The 5,407-nt window shown below is 39.8% G+C and overlaps 1 non-coding gene across 1 annotated transcript; it reads left to right on the top strand.

Annotated features, from left to right (window-relative positions):
- The first annotated feature begins 4,986 nt into the window (after positions 1-4,986).
- LOC112627248 lies at positions 4,987-5,121 on the top strand. The gene has a single exon (XR_003120096.1). It is a non-coding gene; the product is annotated as a U8 small nucleolar RNA (small nucleolar RNA).
- Positions 5,122-5,407: the final 286 nt, after the last annotated feature.

The raw sequence follows: 5,407 nt of genomic DNA, 5'->3' as shown, positions 1-5,407 counted from the left end.
TAGCTACTTTCTGTCCTCATACATCTTCGGGGCACAGGGTTCAGAATTTATTGCAGCTGTAGGACAGAAGTTAGGGAGTATGAAAGGAAGCTAGGAAATATGATTTCATTTCCCCATCCATTTCTCATTGAAAGGATGATGGATTTCCCATTCACTCCCAAACAATCGCTCCTGCCTACCAGGCTGTACTCACCAGAATCCTCCATTCTCCTTGCCCTTTAGGGCCTTCCCCTTCAGTCTCCACCAAACAAAGGTCACAGATTTTGCAGAAATAAATGGTAAAGGTACCCGGCCAGCCTGTCATAGTTCCTCAGAAAATACCTTCCAACCCTAGTTGCACCCTAGCATCACCTGGAGAACTTTGGAAAACTAGAAATGTCCAACCCATCTCGACAGATTCTGATTTCACGGGTCTGGGGAGATTCCTGGGCACTTATAGATTTTAAAGTTCCCCCAAGTGGTCCTAACACACAGCCAATGGAAAGCCACTGGCTGATTTGAAGGTTGCTGTTTCACAGGATGAGAGCCTTGGTCAGTTTCTCTTCTTTACCTGAAGGTTAAACTCCATTTGGGGTTCCCTGCTACTGCTCAGAAGTCACCCTGCACTTTGCTTCTCTGAAGAACCCCTTTGAGTGTCAGGTTGCCAGGACTGGGTATTTATTTCTTTTGATGGTTAATATTGAGTGTCAACCTGATTGGACTGAAGGACGCAAAGTATTGTTCCTGGGTGTGTCTGGGAGGATGTTTGTTGCCAAAGGAGATTAACATTTGAGTCAGTGGACTGGGAAAGGCAGACCCAGCCTCGATCTAGGTGGGCACCATCCAATCAGCTGCCAAAGCAGCCAGAATAAAAGCAGGCAGAAGAACATGGAGAGACTAGATTGATTGAGTCTTCTGGCCTACATCTTTCTCCTGCGCTGGATGCTTCCTCCCCTCAAACATCGGACTCCAAGTTCTTCAGCTGTGGGAGTTGGACTGGCTTCCTTGCTCCTCAGCTTGCAGACAGCCTATTGTGGGACCTCACCTTGTGATCATGCGAGTCAGTACTCCTTAATTAACTCCCCTTTATATATACATCTATCCTATTAGTTCTGTCTCTTTAGAGAACGCTGACTAATACATTTCTCGAAACTGACTGGGCTCATAACCATCTGCCACTTAGACCCCCCAATATAGGACCTATGCAAAGGAGGTAAGGGGCTAACGGGCCACTCGCCTCAGGCTCCGGAGAGCTGGAGGGTCTGGAATGCAGACTCCTGGCCTTATCAACAAATGAGTGGGTGCATGCAGCCAGGAAGATATGCTAGCAGCTTTGAGAGAGTATTTTTATCTGACAACTTTAAACATGACTCCCATTCATAGATTGTACCACCTAGAGTGTACTATGAATTCACATTTTTATCGTAGAATTAATTTGTGAATAACACATTTATAATACATTGTAGTTACCAGGTATGTTGGAAGCATCAATGAGTTAAATTACAGACATTTTAAACTCATCGCAAATTTTGCGATTCTGCTTTAGCTTCTTTCATTTTTAATATCTTGGAGAGGTGACAGCCCTGCCATGTCTAGCCTAGCTCACAGACTTTACCCATCCGCGGCGTCACAGGCCTCCACTATCCATGAGGGGATAGGAAACTAAGTGAGCAATTCCTCCACCCCTCACCCCTTCTATTAGAGAATGGGTGTGGTACGAGACACCTAAGGCCAATATTTAAGGAGGTGCTCACTTGAAAATACCAATCTTGCACTTGCACAAGAGGGAGGGCCTCCTTAATAAATATTGCACCCTGGAGGTTCAGGTACTGAGCCAGTACACTGATGCTTCCCTGTGCATACACATTCACATGTGCATACACACACACACACACACACACACACACACAGGTCCAGCCATTTCAAGATTAGTGTGATGGTGAAAATCCTGAAATAAAGTATCTCATTGAAATGCCTCTTACTTAAAAGAATGTTTTGCATTTAAAAGATGCATTTGGAAGAATGTTTTGCATTTAAAAGATGCATTTTAGAAATTTTAGATGCATTTTAGAAAATTATGCAATTTTCTAGCATAATAATGAAAAAAAAATAAACCTTTTTATTGGATAGTAGTAATCCCGAACTGGTTATAAGGTATGTGGAGAACAAGTAAAAGAGGAAACAATGCTGTTCCACGGTTGTTGGTATGCAGCGCCTGTCCTTGTAGATCTACAAGCAGGCAAGAGCCATAGGGACTCTTGGCAGCTAAACTGCTCAGACTGTTAATTACTACTTTAGTTTTTATTAAGGCGAGTTTTCACAAAAGTTAAAATCTATGATGTGCTTTGAGTGGTTGAGATGAAAAAACAGACCCAATCTAATCCGGCCATCCTGGAAGCTATGTTTGTAAAGATAGGCCTGTGATTAAGCCTGAGGCATTTTTGGTGAAAAATATGAACTCCAAGAGAGTATCATTCTGTCCTTTCTTTAAAATAAAATATTGTTCACTTCAGTTTACCTTTATCATTTCAGCTCATCAACAGTTCCAGTTACTTTTCCATTTTGCAAAGCCTCATGCATCATTCTCTATACATAGAGAGCAGATATAGACACACAAGCACACCCCTAAGGAGACAGCCCACTTGGACTCAAGGACATTCACTGCGGCAGCTCTCTGAAGAGAGAATTATTTCTTTGGCAGAGAAAGGCGTGCTGTTCCTTAAGAGGACATTAGAGGAGAACAACTTGTCTGCCTACTGAACCCTTTGCCCACATGTTTTCTAGAAGGACTTGTTCCTCACCCACTGGCCCTTGATTCTGTCTCACTATTGAATGAGGCTTGTTCAAACAGCTTTAAGGATGGGTGTGTGCTCCGGAGAGAGCAGGAAACAAGTGAGAGCCGGTCTGCTTTCCGTGGGTCAGACGACGACTCCGCCAATCCTACGACTGCCATTTCGCTGAGGATTGATATGCCTGAAGTCACTACAAAAACAAATGATGCTCAAAAGCTCATGCTGCCCTTGCACAAAGAAGCCAAAAAACTCAGGCTCTGATTGATTTTAGAATTGGCCTAATGAGACAAAAGAGTCCACTGTAGGGAATTTTTGCTTATGCAATGAAATTTTTACTCTCCAGCTCTTTAACAATTAAAATTTTTTTTAAGTTTTGACTTTTATGAATGAACAACCAATGGGATTATGGTTGGGAGGTAGTATAGTTTTTTAACAGCTAATGAAGTCCACTACCAATAATGGCAGACTCCCCAAGCTCAGACCTCTGCTCTGCCAGTTGACTGCCTATATTGTCCGGGATGAGCTGTTTAGCCTCTCTGCTACACAAATTCTTCACCTGTAAAATGCAGACAGTAAGAAGTCCTGCCTCAACTACTGTGGTAATGATTAAGTGTGGTAATGGATACCAAGTGCTTAGCACAGTCCCTAACTTAAAGCAAGGGCTCAAAATCAAGCTTTAGTTATAAATAATACTGTTAAGATTTCTTACATAATGTGTCAGAACCCAAGATCCCTTAAGGAAGTCTTCTAAAATATATTTTATCATTTGTCAGAGTGCAAGATCCTTTAAAGAAGTCTTTTTACCAGATCTTCTTTGAAACCATCAGCCTATCTGAGAAGGCCAACAATGGCCCTTTATGGAGAATTAATACAGAATTTATCAGCAGAAGTTATTGTTTATGCATATTTCAGCTTCCGTTACACTAAAAGCGTATCTATTTTAACTCAGAGCCTTCACTTTGATGTTAACTGTGAAGTTTCATGTTTCCCTACCAACTAACAGACATTGTTACAATCAGGACAATGTGGATCTATCCCTCAGGGCTTGGTGACAAAAGTCACTATTTTTTTTTTTTTTTTTTTGACTTTCAAGTATCCTCTGCATATAATAAGTGAAATACGTTTGGTAAATGTGCTACATAAGAATAATTTAAAATGTAATTTTCAAATACATAGAAAGTATTCATTTTATTCATAGGGACATACTTTTTGTATATTTGAATCAATATCTACAAATAATAACAGTTATAAACATTTAGTAATAAGAAGCAGCTCTTAATGTTACCTCAAGAATATACCATACATTTCTTGTAATATATAATTATGCAGAACAAATTCATTCCATGTCATATCCCCTTTAACTTTGATGCCCATTTTCCTTACAGATGTTTACATGAAAATAGCATCACTGTTTATTATTAAGAATTTGGTTTTTTTCCTCTTTCTGAGGGCAACACTCCCTTTAAAAATAGTGACTTTTGAGTTTTAAATATCAATTTAAATTTCAAATTTAAAATTTGTTTTAAAAACAAATTCTTAATAAACAATGATGCTATTTTCATGTAAATATCTGTAAGGAAAATGGGCATCAAAGCTAAAGGGGAGATGACATGGAATGAATTTGTCCTGCATAATTAAGGTATTGGGTACGCACAAGGAAGGTGAAGTCTCTGGATCTGAGCATTTTATTCTTGGCCCAATATTCCCTTCATGTGATGCTCTTGCATGAGCAACTTCTGCCTCTCCTTCCCCCTCAGGAAAGCCACAAATATCATCAACATTAACTTAAACTTCACCCTGTTCCTGAAGTAATATGAGACCTTGGTTGAGAAGGATACAAGGCATCGTGAACGTGAACAGACCAAAAAGCATTTAAAATTGCTTCCTTTTCCACATAGAAATTTTTCTCTTCTCTGGCCAAACTCTCCCAATTTGAGAAAAAGCTAAATTAACTTTTTTACCTTACAAGAATGAAAAAGTACTATAATGGGATGTGGGTATTACTTGGAGAGGTATAGTATGGGAATACATTATTCAATACCCATTAGCTAACACATTAGCCGTTCCAATTTGCAAGAATCTGAAATCTATGATTCGAGATCCTGGTTCTAGCATCTCTGACTTTCCCTGCCCCTACGTAGTTATTCTTACATTACTAACCTCAAAAAAGTATTGAATGTCTTGACATCACATTTCTGTAGAGAAGGTTATTTCCTCATCAGGTGGGATCATCTTTACCTGTTTCTCCTTTTGGAGGGCAGATCCGAACATGACAATTGCAGAAGAATGAAACGTGATTAATAACTCTGTGTAATCAGGCCTTGCAGCACCCTGACTGAGCCTTTCTGATTCTTCTGATAATCTCAATTTTAAAAAAGAACAAAAAAGAATGTTTCCCTTTGAGTTGCAGGTAGAAAGGTAGACAAGAAGTCTGAGAAGTGTCAATTAATTATCCTGATGATTACCATTATCTCTAGCTTCCATCAGAACCATTTCAGAACTCAGGGACATTTTCAGGATTCAGGGAGAATCCAAGTTGAATTGAGTTTGTTTCTGTATCACTGGCCAGCAGTGACGTTGAAATGATTGATACAGTCTATTCCGCAGATAAAGACCTTGTCGTGCTCCTAAAGGTG

Source organism: Theropithecus gelada, chromosome 6 (genome assembly GCF_003255815.1).
Source record: "Theropithecus gelada isolate Dixy chromosome 6, Tgel_1.0, whole genome shotgun sequence".
Lineage (NCBI taxonomy): Eukaryota > Metazoa > Chordata > Mammalia > Primates > Cercopithecidae > Theropithecus > Theropithecus gelada.
The sequence above is the reverse complement of the archived record's forward strand: the minus strand, read 5'-3'. Positions and strand labels throughout refer to the sequence as shown.